General features: G+C 44.2%; 8 non-coding genes across 8 annotated transcripts; all 8 read right to left on the bottom strand.

The window, feature by feature from the left end:
* Window positions 1-1,216: 1,216 nt before the first annotated feature.
* On the bottom strand, window positions 1,217-1,380 carry LOC147145293 (U1 spliceosomal RNA). The gene has a single exon (XR_015087597.1). It is a non-coding gene; the product is annotated as a U1 spliceosomal RNA (small nuclear RNA).
* Window positions 1,381-4,463: 3,083 nt separating this feature from the next.
* LOC147145292 (U2 spliceosomal RNA) lies at window positions 4,464-4,654 on the bottom strand. The gene has a single exon (XR_015087630.1). It is a non-coding gene; the product is annotated as a U2 spliceosomal RNA (small nuclear RNA).
* Window positions 4,655-6,263: 1,609 nt separating this feature from the next.
* Window positions 6,264-6,427, bottom strand: LOC147145291 (U1 spliceosomal RNA). The gene has a single exon (XR_015087702.1). It is a non-coding gene; the product is annotated as a U1 spliceosomal RNA (small nuclear RNA).
* Window positions 6,428-9,392: 2,965 nt separating this feature from the next.
* LOC147145290 (U2 spliceosomal RNA) lies at window positions 9,393-9,583 on the bottom strand. Its single transcript, XR_015087627.1, has one exon. It is a non-coding gene; the product is annotated as a U2 spliceosomal RNA (small nuclear RNA).
* Window positions 9,584-11,192: 1,609 nt separating this feature from the next.
* On the bottom strand, window positions 11,193-11,356 carry LOC147145289 (U1 spliceosomal RNA). The gene has a single exon (XR_015087695.1). It is a non-coding gene; the product is annotated as a U1 spliceosomal RNA (small nuclear RNA).
* Window positions 11,357-14,171: 2,815 nt separating this feature from the next.
* Window positions 14,172-14,356, bottom strand: LOC147145288 (U2 spliceosomal RNA). Its single transcript, XR_015087644.1, has one exon. It is a non-coding gene; the product is annotated as a U2 spliceosomal RNA (small nuclear RNA).
* A 6,493-nt stretch (window positions 14,357-20,849) lies between these two features.
* On the bottom strand, window positions 20,850-21,046 carry LOC147145287 (U2 spliceosomal RNA). Its single transcript, XR_015087659.1, has one exon. It is a non-coding gene; the product is annotated as a U2 spliceosomal RNA (small nuclear RNA).
* A 1,612-nt stretch (window positions 21,047-22,658) lies between these two features.
* On the bottom strand, window positions 22,659-22,822 carry LOC147145286 (U1 spliceosomal RNA). Its single transcript, XR_015087692.1, has one exon. It is a non-coding gene; the product is annotated as a U1 spliceosomal RNA (small nuclear RNA).
* Between the last annotated feature and the right edge of the window lie 425 nt (window positions 22,823-23,247).

Raw genomic sequence — 23,247 nt, 5'->3', positions numbered from 1 at the left:
GTGTCGTGGACATGTCTGGTGGACACTAATTTTGCTTGCGCTGAACCCAATGATAAGTTTAGGGCTGCACGATAAATCGAAATTTAATCGACGTCGAGGTTTGACCTGGCGCAATAATCCAATCGCAAGAAAGTGTCATTTTATATTCAAAAATGTATTTTTTTCCTCCCCTTTGGTGTTTGAGTGATAGACGTATTAGCCAACCAGAATTGTCGATGCTCGGGTTTGAATGGTACTGGCCAATCTATGGGGTCATTATTGAAGCAAAACCATTTACAAATGCGCATTTCAATCCACAAATGTGTCAAAAAAATCATATCCGTAAACACAGTCACAAATGCGTAACATGAAGTCACAAATGCCTATCGAGCATCCACAAATGCGTATTGAGAGTTTACCAGAGCTGGGCATTAGACCATTTTTTGTCTGTCCGGCCGCGACCCTCCACCCTTGACTTGGGTACCCTTACGGCCGCGACCCCTCGGCCATATTCATAAACATTGTCGGCCCCGTTCCGCCCTCCGACCAAAAAACAAAGCATCCACAATTGACATCTCCGCGGGAGAAATGCTCTAACGGCAGAGGCTTTTTAAAGATCATTAGCTGACTAATTTACAATTTGAACCCGCTGTGGACACGCTTCAATCTCGCCAGTAGTACTTAGCCAACGTGCGTGTGCTTACTTGCATTGCGAGGCCCGGGCTCGATTTATCGTATAATTATTTGGGTCAAACAGCAGCCAGAAGTCATAGTCAAGTTACTTATTTATCTTCCACACTTCCCCTCCTTCAAAATAAAAGCATTCCAGCAAACCACTATACACAGCTGCTTGGCTATGGCGTATTTCACAATGCGTTAGTCATGTTAATCAATGTGGCATTTGTTTGTGTAAGAAGAGACGTGCAACAACAACGTGCGTTTAAGCGTGTTTGTGTTTCCTTATTTTCACATCACGTAACCCGCGCCTCCCACCTTCAACTGGGGCATACTATTACAAGAGGAGGCGGGGGGTGCTGAGGGGCAATACCACAATCCCTATAACATCAGTTGTCGCTCGCGTCGACGCGGGAGTAGAAAGAAGCCTAAAAAGAAGAGGGTCCGTTCGACAAAATGGTTATGCCACAATTACTATCTGACAGATGTCATCCTACGATGCGCATCATGAAGAAGAAGAAGATGAAGAAATTGACAGGTGTGTTGATTTTGACAAAGTTATCAGGGGATAGCGTGAACGCAGTCGCCCACTACCAGAAATTGTGCAGTTGAGATTCCCATATTTGGGGAATTAGCAGGGGTCAGCACAGCCAGAGTGCAATGGCTGAGTCTCACCCTGGGTGAACCACCTTCTTGATCATGGTACCTCCCCTGCCAGGTAAGTATGAGTTGTCCTACTCACCAAGGCCAACCTCTTTTGCACACACAGCTTCTTCAGTCACGGCTCATCTGCGAGACACGTGTCGACACATACGCACACATTCACACTGGATGATGCCTCACTCGTCCACCGGTTTAACCCTCCTGCGGTATTTGACCATTTCTTGGATATTTCAGAACAAAGAATTTTACATCAAAGCAAAAGCATAAAAAGAATAACACGAGGGAGCTGAACTTTCACCCAGATGGTCAGAACATGCCGAAGTTTAAAATGGCACCATGCTGTCATTTTTAAAATGAGTCCTGCATGAGTTAGCTGGTTTCATTGTTTTAACTACGCAGGCCGTATTTTGCCATTTTTTGTCCCATTGACTCCCATTATACAGCATGATTTTGGACTTACTGTAAACCTGGTGTGTTTTCGTGCATTTTCAATGAATACCCGATGAGTACATTGTGTGACGGGTCTACTAAACCGTGAAAATCGAAAATTGGAGTTTAGAGTGTTAACAGCCCTAATCCACCATGTGGCGCTAAAGAACAACTAATGATTTTGCTTCGAGATGACGTATGTGCTTGTGGCATGAGTTTGCGTGAGTCGATTTGTTGTGTGTGTGCGTGCGTGCACATACAGGAATATACACTCACGTACACATGCCTCAGCCGTGCGCGCGTGTGCAAGTGAAAACGCGCGCTCATATTGGAAAATGAAAATGCTGTATGCAAATGGGATCTCATTGCTTTCGCTGGTGTATGCGCTGTGGGAATGGCGCTCCATGCATAAAAAGCTGTATTGTGATTGACAAGAAACGTACGTGCGTGCGTGCGTGCGCGGGCGCGTGAGCGTGTGTGTGCGTGTGTGTGTGCGTGCGTGTGTGTTTGTGAGATGAATGGGACAGTTATGACAAAGAGTGTTTTAGTGAAGTAATAGTATTTATCAAATGTTCATGTGTGGATATGAATGTGTGCGCGTGCATGTGCGTGCGTGCACGTGCACATGCACGGACGTTCACGCGCACTCAAGACTTTCAGGCTGTGTACGTGTGTCTGCTTACATCAGCCCACAGACTTATACTGTGCAGTGAGAGTTTATGAGTCCCATTCTAAATCATGATTTTTGATGCATTGTAAACCTGATGTGTTTTCGTGCATTTTTCAATGATTACCGAATGAAACTATTGTGTGACGAGTGCACTACGCAGCCAAAGTATAAAATTAGTGTTGAGAGTGTTAACAGCCCTAATCCTCCAGGTGGCGCCAAGATAAGAACCTTCTGATTATGCTGGGGTCATCCCAGTAGCGTTTCGGCTTCCGGGGTGACATTGGCTGCCATTTGCTAAATTTTGCTTTGCCTTTTGCTGTGCCTTTTCAGACGTGTGTAAGTACACGCACATACGTTCACACGCGCCAGCCGTGCACGTGTGCAAAGGAATACGTGCGGTTGTGCTGGAGCTTAGAGGAATTTCACTTTAGGGGTTTGGCGGATGTCTTAACTACTTCATTATTCGTACCAAATTCAAATGATGTGTAGAGAGAGCGAGAGGGAACCAAATGAACATTAGAATTTATTAACAATTGACTGTTAATGACAAACAATTGGTTATTAATGAGTTGAGCCCATCGAATTAGTTAAATAATAAAATGTTCTGGCCAACGTTGCCGCGGTTACTGGAGGTTCTCCGCCGGCGAGTGAGCGAGTGCAACTGCTGCCGAACGTCGGGGAGGAGCTCCGCTGTCGGGGGCGGCCGACCGTTGTGACGACGGTGGACTCCGAAGACGCTGCCCAATCCAGCCGAGGCTCACAGCCTGCGCCTGCAGACGTGAAGACGTGCAGTGAGAACGTAAACAAAACGCACTTGTTGACTGAATGGTTCAGGGAATTTTGAAGAAAAAGAAAGCCAAAAATATTTTTTTAATTATATCAACTACAGGCGGCACGGTGGTCGACTGGTTAGCACGTCCGCCTCACAGTTCAGAGGTCGCGGGTTCGATCCCGGCTCCGGCCTCCCTGTGTGGAGTTTGCATGTTCTCCCCGTGCCTGCGTGGGTTTTCCCCGGGCACTCCGGTTTCCTCCCACATTCCAAAAACATGCATGGTAAGTTGATTGGATACTCTAAATTGGCCCTAGGTGTGATTGTGAATGCGGATGATTGTTTGTCTCTGTGTGCCCTGCGATTGGCTGGCAACCAGTTCAGGGTGTCCCCCGCCTACTGCCCAAAGACAGCTGGGATAGGCTCCAGCACGCCCCGCGACCCTTGTGAGGAGAAGCGGTACAGATAATGGATGGATATCAACTACAACCACGGCAAAGAGACTGTTGACCACCTGGACTAGTTGTCAGAGTTTGTTGTGATTAGATAGGATGGATAGATAGATAGATAGAGAGAGATAGATAAAGAGAGAGATAGATAGATAGATAGATAGATAGAAACTATATATGTATGGATTTGTCTGGTGCCACTGAACATTTTGAAAGTGAGAAAATATTCAGAAATGATTGTGTCCATTTTTTGGTCAAAATACCGCAAGAGGCAGAAGGGTTGAATAGTATCGTTCAGTCAGTACATTACCTAAACCATTAGGAATGAGGTAAAATGAATCTGCAAAAACATTCCCATCATGCCTTGCTGCACTTCTACCGGGAATTGTCCCAGCCCCCATGCTTCACTTCCTGTTTCTTTGCATGGTCAGGAACATAATTTTATGCTGCTGACATCGAGTGGTGTAACAGCATTTTAATAAAATTTGAAGTATGACAAATATCCTTGTTTACTTTAGCTCTTTTTGGAGTAGCGTGGGCAGAGCAAGACAATGTTTTCTTATGGTGGGAAACAAAGGTCTTTCTTGATAAAACTATGACTTTGTATTCTTTTAATTGTTTTTCTATCTTGAAAGGGAAAAAGATTAAAATAAAATACTAAACTATATCCTTCTGAAATTATATTGCAAACTTTCAACATCAGAAGTCTTGCCTTCATTTCTTAGGATACTGCGACATGGGGAATTCGTAATCATGAGTATTGGCTGCAATGACCGAAACACCACCGTGAAACGTCAGACCAAGTTTATTGCTTGCTGTTAACCAGCAGAGGGGGTGCACCATTCCTGGAGGTACTGCAATACCAGGTCGACGCACGGTGTGGACGGAGAAAGCCCCTTTTCCATCTTCCAGTTCCAAAAATCAATTTAATATATAGTCCACAGATAGGAGACATATCAGATATTAAACTGATAAGAACAGATACTACACTTGATCTTAGCCAAAAGGCCGAGAAGCGATAACTACATATCGGCACAGGGGTCCACTTCATTCCCGACCGGATGAGCTACAGTGACGGTGACAAACGTCAAATAGCCATAACAAACACATTTACAGCCCAAACAACAACTACACGCATTTTAGGTAATGACTAGTGCAACTGTGTTGTTTTTGCCCGCCTGCAAATGAAACGAAAGCTGAGCAATTGCTGGGTACTTTGGGTTATGTGGCCCAAAGTGTCCAATAGCAAAGCAGCAATACACGTGTCGTGGACATGTCTGGTGGACACTAATTTTGCTTGCGCTGAACCCAATGATAAGTTTAGGGCTGCACGATAAATCGAAATTTAATCGACGTCGAGGTTTGACCTGGCGCAATAATCCAATCGCAAGAAAGTGTCATTTTATATTCAAAAATGTATTTTTTTCCTCCCCTTTGGTGTTTGAGTGATAGACGTATTAGCCAACCAGAATTGTCGATGCTCGGGTTTGAATGGTACTGGCCAATCTATGGGGTCATTATTGAAGCAAAACCATTTACAAATGAGCATTTCAATCCACAAATGTGTAAAAAAAATCATATCCGTAAACACAGTCACAAATGCCTATTGAGCATCCACAAATGCGTATTGAGAGTTTACCAGAGCTGGGCATTAGACCATTTTTTGTCTGTCCGGCCGCGACCCTCCACCCTTGACTTGGGTACCCTTACGGCCGCGACCCCTCGGCCATATTCATAAACATTGTCGGCCCCGTTCCGCCCTGCGACCAAAAAACAAAGCATCCACAATTGACATCTCCGCGGGAGAAATGCTCTAACGACAGAGGCTTTTTAAAGATCATTAGCTGACTAATTTACAATTTGAACCCGCTGTGGACACGCTTCAATCTCGCCAGTAGTACTTAGCCAACGTGCGTGTGCTTACTTGCATTGCGAGCCCCGGGCTCGATTTATCGTATAATTATTTGGGTCAAACAGCAGCCAGAAGTCGTAGTCAAGTTACTTATTTATCTTCCACACGTCCCCTCCTTCAAAATAAAAGCATTCCAGCAAACCACTATACACAGCTGCTTGGCTATGGCGTATTTCACAATGCGTTAGTCATGTTAATCAATGTGGCATTTGTTTGTGTAAGAAGAGACGTGCAACAACAACGTGCGTTCAAGCGTGTTTGTGTTTCCTTATTTTCACATCACGTAACCCGCGCCTCCCACCTACAACTGGGGCATACTATTACAAGAGGAGGCGGGGGGTGCTGAGGGGCAATACCACAATCCCTATAACATCAGTTGTCGCTCGCGTCGACGCGGGAGTAGAAAGAAGCCTAAAAAGAAGCCTTTCACCGAGTAGGCTGAGATTAAATTCCGCCGCCCAGCGAGCACGTCACACCCATGTGTTCCGATTAGTGGGCCTGACTAAAAGCCACTTGCTTAGTCCAGCTATTTTTAAAAAATTTGTCAGCCGACACCAACCACCCCCCGGCCCAAAAAATGGGCATGCGGCGGGGCCTGAGGGTCCGTTTGACAAAATGGTTATGCCACAATTACTATCTGACAGATGTATCCTACGATGCGCATCATGAAGAAGAAGAAGAAGAAATTGACAGGTGTGTTGATTTTGACAAAGTTATCAGGGGATAGCGCGAACGCAGTCCCCCACTACCAGAAATTGTGCAGTCGAGATTCCCACATTTGGGGAATTCGCAGAGGTCAGCACAGCCAGAGTGCAATGGCTGAGCCTCACCCTGGGTGAACCACCTTCTTGATCATGGTATCTCCCCTGCCAGGTAAGTATGAGTTGTCCTACTCACCAAGGACAACCTCTTTCGCACACACAGCTTCTTCAGTCACGGCTCATCTGCGAGACACGTGTCGACACATACGCACACATTCACACTGGATGATGCCTCACTCTTCCACCGGTTTAACCCTCCTGCGGTATTTGACCATTTCTTGGATATTTCAGATCAAAGAATTTTACATCAAAGCCAAAGCATAAAAAAAATAACACGAGGGAGCTGAACTTTCACCCAGATGGTCAGAACATGCCGAAGTTCAAAATGGCACCATGCTGTCATTTTTAAAATGAGTCCTGCATGAGTTAGCTGGTTTCATTGTTTTAACTACGCAGGACGTATTTTGCCATTTTTTGTCCCATTGACTCCCATTATACAGCATGATTTTGGACTTACTGTAAACCTGGTGTGTTTTCGTGCATTTTCAATGAATAACCGATGAGTACATTGTGTGACGGGTCTACTAAACCGTGAAAATCGAAAATTGGAGTTTAGAGTGTTAACAGCCTTAATCCACCATGTGGCGCTAAAGGACAACTAATGATTTTGCTTCGAGATGACGTATGTGCTTGTGGCATGAGTTTGCGTGAGTCGATTTGTTGTGTGTGTGCATGCGTGCACATACAGGAATATACACTCACGTACACGTGCCTCAGCCGTGCGCGCGTGTGCAAGTGAAAACGCGCGCTCATATTGGAAAATGAAAATGCTGTATGCAAATGAGATCTCATTACTTTGGCTGGTGTATGCGCTGTGGGAGTGGCGCTCCATGCAGAAAAAGCTGTATTGTGATTGACAAGAAACGTACGCGCGTGCGTGCGTGCGCGAGCGCGTGAGCGTGTGTGTGCATGTGTGTTTGTGAGATGAATGGGACAGTTATGACAAAGAGTATTTTAGTGAAGTAAGAGTACTTACTAAATGTTCATGTGTGGATATGAATGTATGCGCGTGCATGTGCGTGCGTGCACGTGCACATGCACGGACGTTCACGCGCACTCAAGACTTTCAGGCTGTGTACGTGTGTCTGCTTACATCAGACCACAGACTTATACTGTGCAGTGAGAGTTTATGAGTCCCATTCTAAATCATGATTTTTGATGCATTGTAAACCTGATGTGTTTTCGTGCATTTTTCAATGATTACCGAATGAAACTATTGTGTGACGAGTGCACTACGCAGCCAAAGTATAAAATTAGTGTTGAGAGTGTGAACAGCCCTAATCCTCCAGGTGGCGCCAAGATAAGAACCTTCTAATTATGCTGGGGTCATCCCAGTAGCGTTTCTGCTTCCGGGGTGACATTGGCTGCCATTTGCCAAATTTTGCTTTGCCTTTTGCTGTGCCTTTTCAGATGTGTGTAAGTACACGCACATACGTTCACACGCGCCAGCCGTGCACGTGTGCAAAGGAATACGTGCGGTTGTGCTGGAGCTTAGAGGAATTTCACTTTAGGGGTTTGGCGGATGTCTTAACTACTTCATTATTTGTACCAAATTCAAATGATGTGTAGAGAGAGCGAGAGGGAACCAAATGAACATTAGAATTTATTAACAATTGACTATTAATGACAAACAATTGGTTATTAATGAGTTGAGCCCCCGAATTAGTTAAATAATAAAATGTTCTGGCCAACGTTGCCGCGGTTACTGGAGGTTCTCCGCCGGCGAGTGAGCGAGTGCAACTGCTGCCGAACGTCAGGGAGGAGCTCTGCTGTCGGGGGCGGCCGACCGTTGTGACGACGGTGGACTCCGAAGACGCTGCCCAATCCAGCCGAGGCTCACAGCCTGCGCCTGCAGACGTGAAGACGTGCAGTGAGAACTTTAACAAAACGCACTTGTTGACTGAATGGTTCAGGGAATTTTGAAGAAAAAGAAAGCCAAAAATATTTTTTTAATTATATCAACTACAACCACGGCAAAGAGACTGTTGACCACCTGGACTAGTTGTCAGAGTTTGTTGTGATTAGATAGGATGGATAGATAGATAGGATGGATAGATAGATAGATAGATAGATAGATAGATAGATAGATAGATAGATAGATAGATAGATAGATAGATAGATAGATAGATAGATAGATAGATAGATAGATAGATAGATAGATCGATAGAGAGAGAGAGAGATAGATAAAGAGATAGATAGATAGATGGATAGAAACTATATATGTATGGAAGATAGAGAGAGAGAGATAGATAAAGAGAGAGATAGATAGATAGATGGATAGAAACTATATATGTATGGAAGATAGAGAGAGAGAGATAGATAAAGAGAGAGATAGATAGATAGATGGATAGAAACTATATATGTATGGATTTGTCTGGTGCCACTGAACATTTTGAAAGTGAGAAAATATTCAGAAAAGATTGTGTCCATTTTTTGGTCAAAATACCGCAAGAGGCAGAAGGGTTGAATAGTATCGTTCAGTCAGTACATTACCTAAACCATTAGGAATGAGGTAAAATGAATCTGCAAAAACATTCCCATCATGCCTTGCTTCACTTCTACCAAGAATTCAAAGCGGGAATTGTCCCAGCCCCCATGCTTCACTTCCTGTTTCTTTGTGTGGTCAGGAACATAATTTTACGCTGCTGACATCGAGTGGTGTAACAGCATTTTAATAAAATTTGAAGTATGACAAATATCCTTGTTTACTTTAGCTCTTTTTGGAGTAGCGTGGGCAGAGCAAGACAATGTTTTCTTATGGTGGGAAACAAAGGTCTTTCTTGATAAAACTATGACTTTGTATTCTTTTAATTGTTTTTCTATCTTGAAAGGGAAAAAGATTAAAATAAAATACTAAACTATATCCTTCTGAAATGATATTGCAAACTTTCAACATCAGAAGTCTTGCCTTCACTTCTTAGGATACTGCGACATGGGGCATTTGTAATCATGAGTATTGGCTGCAATGACCGAAACACCACCGTGAAACGTCAGACCAAGTTTAATGCTTGTCGTTAACCAGCAGAGGGGGTGCACCATTCCTGGAGATACTGCAATACCAGGTCAATGCATGGAGTGGACGGAGCAAGCCCCTTTTCCATCTCCCAGTTCCAAAAATCAATTTAATATGTAGTCCCCAGATAGGAGACGTATCAGATATTAAACTGATAAGAACAGATATTACACTTGATCTTAGCCAAAAGGCCGAGAAGCGATAACTACATATCGGCACAGGGGTCCACTTCATTCCCGACCGGATGAGCTACAGTGACGGTGACAAACGTCAAATAGCCATAACAAACACATTTACAGCCCAAACAACAACTACACGCATTTTAGGTAATGACTAGTGCAACTGTGTTGTTTTTGCCCGCCTGCAAATGAAACGAAAGCTGAGCAATTGCTGGGTACTTTGGGTTATGTGGCCCAAAGTGTCCAATAGCAAAGCAGCAATACACGTGTCGTGGACATGTCTGGTGGACACTAATTTTGCTTGCGCTGAACCCAATGATAAGTTTAGGGCTGCACGATAAATCGAAATTTAATCGACGTCGAGGTTTGACCTGGCGCAATAATCCAATCGCAAGAAAGTGTCATTTTATATTCAAAAATGTATTTTTTTCCTCCCCTTTGGTGTTTGAGTGATAGACGTATTAGCCAACCAGAATTGTCGATGCTCGGGTTTGAATGGTACTGGCCAATCTATGGGGTCATTATTGAAGCAAAACCATTTACAAATGCGCATTTCAATCCACAAATGTGTCAAAAAAATCATATCCGTAAACACAGTCACAAATGCCTATTGAGCATCCACAAATGCGTATTGAGAGTTTACCAGAGCTGGGCATTAGACCATTTTTTGTCTGTCCGGCCGCGACCCTCCACCCTTGACTTGGGTACCCTTACGGCCGCGACCCCTCGGCCATATTCATAAACATTGTCGGCCCCGTTCCGCCCTCCGACCAAAAAACAAAGCATCCACAATTGACATCTCCGCGGGAGAAATGCTCTAACGGCAGAGGCTTTTTAAAGATCATTAGCTGACTAATTTACAATTTGAACCCGCTGTGGACACGCTTCAATCTCGCCAGTAGTACTTAGCCAACGTGCGTGTGCTTACTTGCATTGCGAGCCCCGGGCTCGATTTATCGTATAATTATTTGGGTCAAACAGCAGCCAGAAGTCGTAGTCAAGTTACTTATTTATCTTCCACACGTCCCCTCCTTCAAAATAAAAGCATTCCAGCAAACCACTATACACAGCTGCTTGGCTATGGCGTATTTCACAATGCGTTAGTCATGTTAATCAATGTGGCATTTGTTTGTGTAAGAAGAGACGTGCAACAACAACGTGCGTTCAAGCGTGTTTGTGTTTCCTTATTTTCACATCACGTAACCCGCGCCTCCCACCTACAACTGGGGCATACTATTACAAGAGGAGGCGGGGGGTGCTGAGGGGCAATACCACAATCCCTATAACATCAGTTGTCGCTCGCGTCGACGCGGGAGTAGAAAGAAGCCTAAAAAGAAGCCTTTCACCGAGTAGGCTGAGATTAAATTCCGCCGCCCCGCGAGCACGTCGCACCCATGAGGGCCGATTAGTGGGCCTGACTAAAAGCCACTTGCTTAGTCCAGCTATTTTTTAAAAATTTGTCAGCCGACACCAACCACCCCCCGGCCCAAAAAATGGGCATGCGGCGGGGCCTGAGGGTCCGTTTGACAAAATGGTTATGCCACAATTACTATCTGACAGATGTATCCTACGATGCGCATCATGAAGAAGAAGAAGAAGAAATTGACAGGTGTGTTGATTTTGACAAAGTTATCAGGGGATAGCGCGAACGCAGTCCCCCACTACCAGAAATTGTGCAGTCGAGATTCCCACATTTGGGGAATTCGCAGAGGTCAGCACAGCCAGAGTGCAATGGCTGAGCCTCACCCTGGATGAACCACCTTCTTGATCATGGTATCTCCCCTGCCAGGTAAGTATGAGTTGTCCTACTCACCAAGGACAACCTCTTTCGCACACACAGCTTCTTCAGTCACGGCTCATCTGCGAGACACGTGTCGACACATACGCACACATTCACACTGGATGATGCCTCACTCTTCCACCGGTTTAACCCTCCTGCGGTATTTGACCATTTCTTGGATATTTCAGATCAAAGAATTTTACATCAAAGCCAAAGCATAAAAAAAATAACACGAGGAAGCTGAACTTTCACCCAGATGGTCAGAACATGCCGAAGTTCAAAATGGCACCATGCTGTCATTTTTAAAATGAGTCCTGCATGAGTTAGCTGGTTTCATTGTTTTAACTACGCAGGACGTATTTTGCCATTTTTTGTCCCATTGACTCCCATTATACAGCATGGTTTTGGACTTACTGTAAACCTGGTGTGTTTTCGTGCATTTTCAATGAATACCCGATGAGTACATTGTGTGACGGGTCTACTAAACCGTGAAAATCGAAAATTGGAGTTTAGAGTGTTAACAGCCCTAATCCACCATGTGGCGCTAAAGGACAACTAATGATTTTGCTTCGAGATGACGTATGTGCTTGTGGCATGAGTTTGCGTGAGTCGATTTGTTGTGTGTGTGCGTGCGTGCACATACAGGAATATACACTCACGTACACGTGCCTCAGCCGTGCGCGCGTGTGCAAGTGAAAACGCGCGCTCATATTGGAAAATGAAAATGCTGTATGCAAATCTCATTGCTTTCGCTGATGTATGCGCTGTGGGAGTGGCGCTCCATGCATAAAAAGCTGTATTGTGATTGACAAGAAACGTATGTGCATGCGTGCGTGCGTGCGCGTGAGCGTGTGTGTGCGTGTGTGCGTGCGTGCGTGTGTGTTTGTGAGATGAATGGTACAGTTATGACAAAGAGTATTTTAGTGAAGTAAGAGTACTTACCAAATGTTCATGTGTGGATATGAATGTGTGCGCGTGCATGTGCGTGCGTGCATGTGCACATGCACGGACGTTCACTCGCACTCAAGACTTTCAGGCTGTGTACGTGTGTCTGCTTACATCAGCCCACAGACTTATACTGTGCAGTGAGAGTTTATGAGTCCCATTCTAAATCATGATTTTTGATGCATTGTAAACCTGATGTGTTTTCGTGCATTTTTCAATGATTACCGAATGAAACTATTGTGTGACGAGTGCACTACGCAGCCAAAGTATAAAATTAGTGTTGAGAGTGTGAACAGCCCTAATCCTCCAGGTGGCGCCAAGATAAGAACCTTCTGATTATGCTGGGGTCATCCCAGTAGCGTTTCTGCTTCCGGGGTGACATTGGCTGCCATTTGCCAAATTTTGCTTTGCCTTTTGCCGTGCCTTTTCAGACGTGTGTAAGTACACGCACATACGTTCACACGCGCCAGCCGTGCACGTGTGCAAAGGAATACGTGCGGTTGTGCTGGAGCTTAGAGGAATTTCACTTTCGGGGTTTGGCGGATGTCTTAACTACTTCATTATTTGTACCAAATTCAAATGATGTGTAGAGAGAGCGAGAGGGAACCAAATGAACATTAGAATTTATTAACAATTGACTATTAATGACAAACAATTGGTTATTAATGAGTTGAGCCCCCGAATTAGTTAAATAATAAAATGTTCTGGCCAACGTTGCCGCGGTTACTGGAGGTTCTCCGCCGGCGAGTGAGCGAGTGCAACTGTTGCCGAACGTCGGGGAGGAGCTCCGCTGTCGGGGGCGGCCGACCGTTGTGACGACGGTGGACTCCGAAGACGCTGCCCAATCCAGCCGAGGCTCACAGCCTGCGCCTGCAGACGTGAAGACGTGCAGTGAGAACGTAAACAAAACGCACTTGTTGGCTGAATGGTTCAGGGAATTTTGAAGAAAAAGAAAGCCAAAAATATTTTTTTAATTATATCAACTACAACCACGGCAAAGAGACTGTTGACCACCTGGATTAGTTGTCAGAGTTTGTTGTGATTAGATAGGATGGATAGATAGATAGATAGATAGATAGATAGATAGATAGATAGATAGATAGATAGATAGATAGATAAAGAGATAGATAGATAGATGGATAGAAACTATATATGTATGGAAGATAGAGAGAGAGAGATAGATAAAGAGAGAGATAGATAGATAGATGGATAGAAACTATATATGTATGGATTTGTCTGGTGCCACTGAACATTTTGAAAGTGAGAAAATATTCAGAAATGATTGTGTCCATTTTTTGGTCAAAATACCGCAAGAGGCAGAAGGGTTGAATAGTATCGTTCAGTCAGTACATTACCTAAACCATTAGGAATGAGGTAAAATGAATCTGCAAAAACATTCCCATCATGCCTTGCTTCACTTCTACCAAGAATTCAAAGCGGGAATTGTCCCAGCCCCCATGCTTCACTTCCTGTTTCTTTGTGTGGTCAGGAACATAATTTTACGCTGCTGACATCGAGTGGTGTAACAGCATTTTAATAAAATTTGAAGTATGACAAATATCCTTGTTTACTTTAGCTCTTTTTGGAGTAGCGTGGGCAGAGCAAGACAATGTTTTCTTATGGTGGGAAACAAAGGTCTTTCTTGATAAAACTATGACTTTGTATTCTTTTAATTGTTTTTCTATCTTGAAAGGGAAAAAGATTAAAATAAAATACTAAACTATATCCTTCTGAAATGATATTGCAAACTTTCAACATCAGAAGTCTTGCCTTCACTTCTTAGGATACTGCGACATGGGGCATTCGTAATCATGAGTATTGGCTGCAATGACCGAAACACCACCGTGAAACGTCAGACCAAGTTTAATGCTTGTTGTTAACCAGCAGAGGGGGTGCACCATTCCTGGAGATACTGCAATACCAGGTCAATGCATGGAGTGGACGGAGCAAGCCCTTTCTCCATCTCCCAGTTCCAAAAATCAATTTAATATATAGTCCCCAGATAGGAGACGTATCAGATATTAAACTGATAAGGACAGATTTTTCTTTTGAACAAGTTTTATTGTTACAATGGACAAATGTTAGTCACATCTCTCCAATATGGAGCACAGCTCTATTCACAAAACAACATGTTCAAACAATATCCTTGTTAGCTTAAAAGTCATCATGTTAACCTTAATAATACCAGGTAAACTATGCATAATATACTGAAATTTAAAAGACAGATTAGATAGAACATATCAAGCCTATTGTACAGAAGCGTAGTGTCCTTAGTAATTGGGACCTCATCCTACCCTTTCAAACAGCATTCCTCCGGTCCTCTCAGGGCGCCCATAGGAGTTCCTCACCCCTCTTGTTCCTTTTCAGCAGTCTCTCCCGGTGAACCAGACCGTCGCTGCCAAGACCTTTTATGTGTAGCTTCGGTTCCCTCCTCCGGGTGGGCACAGACGACTCTTCTTGGTGGCTGCGTCCTTGGCCTGCCGCCAGCAGCTGTCAGGGTAGCTGCGGCCATTCGGAGCACAGCCACAGGGGGGGTCTGTCTGTGTCTCCTTACCAGCAAGTTTCTGGAGGTCCAGATGGCGTCTTTGATGGCGGCGAGGGTGAGCCACTGCTTTTCAAAGTGTTCTTTAGGGTTTTCCAACTGGCTCACCCCATAGAGCACAAGCTGTGCGTTTAATGCCTCCCTTGCTGGCAAGTCCGGGAATTGTAGGTGGCCGGCTGTCGCCCACAGGTCTACAGCAGCACTGCACTCCCAGAGGAGGTGCCTCACCGACTCGTGGGCGCCACAACCAGGTCGGGGGCAATTTGAAGACGCTGACATTCCTCGGGAGTGCATAACGGACCTCACCGGGAGAATTTCATGGGCCACCATCCATGACAGGTCCCGAAGTCTGTTTGAGAGGGCAGGATGGTTGACATTGCGCCAAACCGTTGTGGGCTCACCAAATGCGAGGCCGGGAACTGGACTCACTGCTTCCCGCTTCTGCACAACAGAGATAAGAGATCTGTGATTTTTTAAAACATGACACTCTTCTTTTTCCAACTCAAACTTTCTTAAAAAATTCCTGATAAAAGAATAAAATGGTGGCAGATTAAAAGACACAGGGATTTTATGATCAGTCGGTATTAATTTTAGTTTCCGGAGGTATGAACCCATCCAGAAACGTGTCATTGCTTGGCTCTTCTGGGCACTTGATGGTTCAAGCGCATTTCTCAGGTGCAGGGCTACATATTGGCTCCCCAAGAAGAGATGGAGGTCCGGCACTCCTTTTCCTCCATTTTCCTTGGTTTTCTTCATGGTGTCTCTTGTCAGTCTCTCCCACTTGGACCCCCAGATAAAATGAAAGAAGGCGCGGTCCAAATCTAAAAGCACATTTCTTGTTGGGGTAAAAACAGAACTGGTCAATAAAAGCAAGGGTAGAATAACAGCTTTTATAATTAAAACTTTCCCCTCTATAGTCAGGTCTCTCAGCCCCCAAAAACCAAGTCTTTTTCTCACTTTCCCTATCACGTCACCCCAGTTTGTTTCCCCGCCCCCATCTTTGCCAAATTTGATCCCAAGTATTCTCTGGTCCGTTTGTATCAGTGTCAGGGGTAGTCCTGTCTTTTCTGTCGCGGTCCACGGTCCATAAAATTGTGCTTGGGTCTTAGCTCTATTGAGTTTTGACCCAGAGGCCCTTCCGTACCAGTCAGTCAAGTCCAAGGCCCTTGTCACAGATAAAAGATCTGAACACAGGATGTTAAAATCGTCCATGTACAAGATGCACTTTGTTGTAAGTCCTCCGCCCCCAGGGATACTCACCCCCTTAATCATTTTGTCCCGTCTCAAAATCTGTGCCAGTGGTTCTATGCATAAAACATAGAGGAGAGCAGATAAGGGACAGCCTTGACGCACACCTGAGTTAATCTGGACTGCTTTTGTCAAATTCCCATTAACCATGAATTTGCTGCTAATGTTCTGATACAGCAGTTCCACCCACCCTATAAACCTTTGGGGAAGACCCAATTTTTTCAATAGCCTAAAGAGGTATTGATGTGAAACTCGGTCGAAGGCCTTCTCAAAGTCCAAGTTTAAGATTACTAACCGCATATTTCTGTCTCTTGTGTAGCAAATTGTGTCACGGGTCAGCGTGAGGCTGTCTGTGATCTTCCTACCCGCTATGGCACAGGTTTGATCAGGGTCGATCAATTCGTCCAGTAAGACAGACAAACGCATAGCTAAAAGTTTACAATCAACATTTAAAAGCGTAATGGGTCGCCAGTTACCAAGGTCAGTCTTGTCTCCCTTTTTGTGCAATAGTGCGACTATCCCTACTCTGAAGCTATCTGGTAGTCGTCTTGTTTTGTCCAACTCATTAAAAACAGTGATTAAATCTGGTGCCAACAAGTCCCAAAAGGTCAAATAGAACTCAAGGCAGAGGCCGTCCTCTCCTGGAGACTTTGCTTTTTTGAATTGTCTTACACATTTATTTATTTCCTCTCGGGTAAAATCTTGAGTTAATAACACTTTGTCAGTCACGGTTTTCTCAATGAAATGTAATACTTCTGACATTGTCTCTAATTGAGTATCTTTCTTGTCATACAGTCTCTGGTAGTAAGTTTCGACTTCCTGGTTTATTTCACTGCTAATTTCCGTTATCACTCCATTTCCTTTTTGCAGCTTGAAGATACCCCCACCCTTGCTCATAATTTTTTTGAAGAAATACCTGGTATATTTTTCTCCTTCCTCTATTTCTTTTTCTTTGCTCCTTAATATTACGCCTCTACTTTTGATATTTGCTAGAAGTCTCAGTTCCTTTTTGACCTGTTTAATTTCCTCATTAAAATTAATGCCCTTTTGTGATAAATTAAAATACCTTTGTAGTCTGTTTTGCAGGCCCAGCATGTGTTTCATTTCCTTCCTTCTTTTTTCCTTACCTGCTCTTTTAAAAAAGCTCTGAGTTCTTAGCTTTATCATTTCCCACCACTGTGCCCTCGATTCGTACAAGTCTTGAAGTGTTTGCCAGTCCTTGTACTGCTCCCTGTATTTAGCAACCAAGGCCTCATCCTCCAGCAGGGAGCAGTTCATCTTCCACAGTCCTCCTCCAATGGTGACACCAGAAGGCGGTGAAAGAGTACATGACAGTACTAGGTGGTCTGAGAAGAAAACAGGCGTTAATCTAGCATCCGTCGGTGGCCAATCACGTGTAAATATGTAGTCTCACAGAGAGAAAACTCACAGTCTTGGTGCTACTGGATCTAAGCGCTGCTTTTGATACAGTAGATCACCAAATTTTATTAAATAGACTTAAAAATCTAGTGGGCATCTCTGGTACTGTTTTTGACTGGTTTTATTCCTATCTCACAGACCGATATTTCTTTGTAAGTATGGATACTTGTTCCTCTAAAACTCATGAAATTAAATGTGGGGTTCCTCAAGGTTCGATTTTAGGCCCCTTACTTTTTAATCTTTATATGCTTCCCCTCGGGGATGTCATCAGGGGACACGGCATCAGCTTTCACAGCTATGCTGATGACACGCAGCTGTATATTGCCGTGTCTCCTGATGACACAGGACCCATTGATACCCTTTTAAATTGCATTTTAGATATCAAGTCATGGATGGCAGATAATTTCCTACAGCTCAATGAGGACAAGACCGAGGTTTTAGTTATCGGTCCCGAAGGTCAGAGAGAGAAGCTTTTACCAAAACTACACATTTTTAATCCCTCACACTGTGTGAAGAACCTTGGCGTCATTTTTGACTCTGAGCTCAGTTTTATTCCTCATATTAAAAATGTAACCAAGATTGGTTTTTATCACCTTAAGAATATCGCCAGAGTCCGCCCGTTTCTCTCTCAGGCTAACACGGAAGTGCTGATGCAAGCCTTTATTTCCTGTCGTTTAGATTACTGTAATGCCCTGCTCTCTGGCCTCCCGAAAAAGAGCATTTCACCACTGCAACTACTGCAGAATTCAGCCGCTCGGGTGCTGACGAGAACCAGAGGGCGGGAGCACATTACGCCAGTTTTGAAATTGCTGCATTGGCTCCCTGTGTGTTTCAGGATCGATTTTAAAGTACTTTTATTAGTTTATAAATGTGTTAATGGTCTTGGGCCATCTTATTTATCTGATTTGCTTTTATCATACCAGCCCTCGCGGATCCTGAGGTCCTCTGGCGCCGGCCTTTTATTTATTCCAAGGGTGAGGACCAAAATGCATGGCGAGGCTGCATTCAGCCATTTTGGTCCTCACCTTTGGAATAGCCTGCCAGAGGATGTCAGGTCTGCAGAGACTGTTGATATTTTTAAGAGGAAGCTCAAGACACACCTTTTTAGTTTGGCTTTCAACAACTTTTAAATAATTTATCTTTTCTTTTGATTGAAGATAATTCTATGTTTTGCTTTGAATGTTTTAAAGCACTTTGAGTTGCATTTTTATGTATGAAAAGTGCTATATAAATAAAATGTGATTGATTGATTGATAGTCTATGCGAGAGGCTCTGGTGCTATCACTACTGAACCACGTGAAGCCCTCCTCTCTTGGATGCATGGTTTTAAAACAATCGTCTAATTTAAAAACCCGACACATGTCATTCAGTAAAACAGATGTTTTGTCCACTTTAAAATCCTCCCCAGCTCCCTTTCTATCCCTTATATTTAAAACACAATTAAAATCCCCTCCTATAATTAATGGTGCGCGACCTAGCATGTGGGGCTGCAGGTTTTCTAAAAGTTCATACCTATCATGTTTATCATTAGACCCATAAATATTTAAAAGGTTAAAATCCTGTCCTATAAATGTTAGGTGTGCGAACAGTGCTCGTCCATTTTCCACCACCGTGCTCCTTTTAACCTCAATTTGGGAATTGTTTATTAAAATGGCCACCCCGTCATTTCGATTTTCATTTGAGCCACTCCATAATGATGGGTGTGGCCACATTTCCTCCCACTGTTTGTAATTTCTTAAAAAAGGTAGACCACATTCTTGGATTAAAAACACGTCAGACTTAATAGTTTTTAAAAAGGACAAGACGTTCTGGGCTCTAATCCTTGATTTCACACTTCTAACATTTATAGTTGAGAATGTGAGAGTTGCAGGTATGATTTAAAATTAAAACACAAAAGGGAGTATTAAAACCGTCCATTAAGTTATTTCTCGAGACTGCAGTTCCTCCTTCATATGTACGGCAGGAGAGTTGGGTACATGATCATTTCTCCGAGAAACTTTTGGTGATGGTTTCTCACGCAACCTTAAATTCATGGTATTGTGACTTTTGGGCGTTGATTGCAATTTAATATTTAAAAAGGAGAGCTCATTTGGTGTGCTGCAGGGGAAAACTCTGGGCTCATCCACCTCACTGTCTGAGCTCCAAAGCTTTCCCCTCTTCTCTAAAGTCAAAGGGGACTCAGAAGACCTTTCAGATGCTAGCCTTTTGGATTTTTGTGCACAAGGGATCTGAGTGTCCTCACTGTCAGTCTGCTGTAAGATGGCTTCACTTGATTCGCTTGTGGGCGGGTCTTGCAACATGCCACTTTCTTCTGAGCTCCCTGTTGGTGGAGCCAATACATGCCCCTCCCCCTCCTCACCTGTTTCCTCTACTCCAATGACAGGTTTTGGAGGGAGATTTGAATTTTCCTGATGACTTCCAATTTGTTTGTTGCTTTCATTTCCATTAAGCTGTGGAGCCGATACACACCCCTCCCCCTCCTCACCGGTTTCCTCTACTCCAATGACAGGTTTTGGAGGGAGATTTGAATTTTTCTGATGACTTTCAATTTGTTTGTTGCCTTCATTTCCATTAAGCTGTCCCATTTCTTTTCCGGCCTTCAATTTGTTGGCAAATGATTTTGGACAATTTCTGTAGAGGTGGTTTGATTCCCCACAGAGATTGCACTTTCTGCCATTGGTACATTCTTCAAAAGTATGCCCAATTACTCTACATTTCCCACAAATGATTTGCTCACATGCTTCTGCCAGGTGCCCGTGCTCACCACATTTGTGGCAGAGCTTGGGTTGACCTTGGTAGTGGATGTAGCCTCGGTTTTCGCCCAAGACTATCATGGATGGGAGATGTTTCAGGCCCTGGAAGCCCTGAGGGTCCTGCCATTGCTGGATGGGTACCCGCCAAGCGCAATTCCAAATGCCGTCCGCATCCCTCACCTTCACAGCCTGACCTTTTACCGCGCAATATCTACCCAGCCAAAAACAAATGTCGTCTGCGTTAACTGTCTCATTGAACATTCTGACAATAACTGTTTTGGCAGCATTATCAGTCAGTTTCTCAACGTTAAACACAGAAAACTGGGCTTTTACATTTGCAAACCGGGTCCAAAATTCTCGAAGGTTTGCAGCAGAATTAAAGCTAACATCAAATCCTTTACTAAACGGCAAAGTTGTTATACAATTAAGCTCATTAGCTTTAAACTTTAAGGTCTGTTGGACATATTTCCTGGAGAAGTCCAACCTGGACATCCCCGGGGTCCCTCCACCAGTGTCCTTAAAGGTGAAGCGTACACTGTGGTGCCTCCGCATGCCGGCATAAGTGGCCGACATGGTGGGAGGACCACAAAATTAAAGGAAAACAAACAATTTACCGTCAGCACCCGACCTAAGAAAAAAAGTGATTTTCAACACAAACCGTTAGGACAATATATCCCCCTGCGAATTAGCTCTTTGCCACAACAGGCGTAGAACACACAACCAAAGGAGGTGATCGCGGACTTAGCTAACGATAAGAACAGATACTACACTTGATCTTAGCCAAAAGGCCGAGAAACGATAACTACATATCGGCACAGGGGTCCACTTCATTCCCGACCGGATGAGCTACAGTGACGGTGACAAACGTCAAATAGCCATAACAAACACATTTACAGCCCAAACAACAACTACACGCATTTTAGGTAATGACTAGTGCAACTGTGTTGTTTTTGCCCGCCTGCAAATGAAACGAAAGCTGAGCAATTGCTGGGTACTTTGGGTTATGTGGCCCAAAGTGTCCAATAGCAAAGCAGCAATACACGTGTCGTGGACATGTCTGGTGGACACTAATTTTGCTTGCGCTGAACCCAATGATAAGTTTAGGGCTGCACGATAAATCGAAATTTAATCGACGTCGAGGTTTGACCTGGCGCAATAATCCAATCGCAAGAAAGTGTCATTTTATATTCAAAAATGTATTTTTTTCCTCCCCTTTGGTGTTTGAGTGATAGACGTATTAGCCAACCAGAATTGTCGATGCTCGGGTTTGAATGGTACTGGCCAATCTATGGGGTCATTATTGAAGCAAAACCATTTACAAATGCGCATTTCAATCCACAAATGTGTCAAAAAAATCATATCCGTAAACACAGTCACAAATGCCTATTGAGCATCCACAAATGCGTATTGAGAGTTTACCAGAGCTGGGCATTAGACCATTTTTTGTCTGTCCGGCCGCGACCCTCCACCCTTGACTTGGGTACCCTTACGGCCGCGACCCCTCGGCCATATTCATAAACATTGTCGGCCCCGTTCCGCCCTCCGACCAAAAAACAAAGCATCCACAATTGACATCTCCGCGGGAGAAAGGCTCTAACGGCAGAGGCTTTTTAAAGATCATTAGCTGACTAATTTACAATTTGAACCCGCTGTGGACACGCTTCAATCTCGCCAGTAGTACTTAGCCAACGTGGCTGTGCTTACTTGCATTGCGAGCCCCGGGCTCGATTTATCGTATAATTATTTGGGTCAAACAGCAGCCAGAAGTCGTAGTCAAGTTACTTATTTATCTTCCACACGTCCCCTCCTTCAAAATAAAAGCATTCCAGCAAACCACTATACACAGCTGCTTGGCTATGGCGTATTTCACAATGCGTTAGTCATGTTAATCAATGTGGCATTTGTTTGTGTAAGAAGAGACGTGCAACAACAACGTGCGTTCAAGCGTGTTTGTGTTTCCTTATTTTCACATCACGTAACCCGCGCCTCCCACCTACAACTGGGGCATACTATTACAAGAGGAGGCGGGGGGTGCTGAGGGGCAATACCACAATCCCTATAACATCAGTTGTCGCTCGCGTCGACGCGGGAGTAGAAAGAAGCCTAAAAAGAAGCCTTTCACCGAGTAGGCTGAGATTAAATTCCGCCGCCCCGCGAGCACGTCACACCCATGAGGGCCGATTAGTGGGCCCGACTAAAAGCCACTTGCTTAGTCCAGCTATTTTTTAAAAATTTGTCAGCCGACACCAACCACCCCCCGGCCCAAAAAATGGGCATCCGGCGGGGCCTGAGGGTCCGTTTGACAAAATGGTTATGCCACAATTACTATGTGACAGATGTATCCTACGATGCGCATCATGAAGAAGAAGAAGAAGAAGAAATTGAGAGGTGTGTTGATTTTGACAAAGTTATCAGGGGATAGCGCGAACGCAGTCCCCCACTACCAGAAATTGTGCAGTCGAGATTCCCACATTTGGGGAATTCACAGAGGTCAGCACAGCCAGAGTGCAATGGCTGAGCCTCACCCTGGGTGAACCACCTTCTTGATCATGGTATCTCCCCTGCCAGGTAAGTATGAGTTGTCCTACTCACCAAGGACAACCTCTTTCGCACACACAGCTTCTTCAGTCACGGCTCATCTGCGAGACACGTGTCGACACATACGCACACATTCACACTGGATGATGCCTCACTCTTCCACCGGTTTAACCCTCCTGCGGTATTTGACCATTTCTTGGATATTTCAGATCAAAGAATTTTACATCAAAGCCAAAGCATAAAAAAAATAACACGAGGGAGCTGAACTTTCACCCAGATGGTCAGAACATGCCGAAGTTCAAAATGGCACCATGCTGTCATTTTTAAAATGAGTCCTGCATGAGTTAGCTGGTTTCATTGTTTTAACTACGCAGGACGTATTTTGCCATTTTTTGTCCCATTGACTCCCATTATACAGCATGATTTTGGACTTACTGTAAACCTGGTGTGTTTTCGTGCATTT

Source organism: Filicampus tigris, chromosome 7, assembly GCF_054856515.1.
Source record: "Filicampus tigris isolate MCC_2025a chromosome 7, RoL_Ftig_1.0, whole genome shotgun sequence".
Classification (NCBI taxonomy): domain Eukaryota; kingdom Metazoa; phylum Chordata; class Actinopteri; order Syngnathiformes; family Syngnathidae; genus Filicampus; species Filicampus tigris.
The sequence above is the reverse complement of the archived record's forward strand: the minus strand, read 5'-3'. Positions and strand labels throughout refer to the sequence as shown.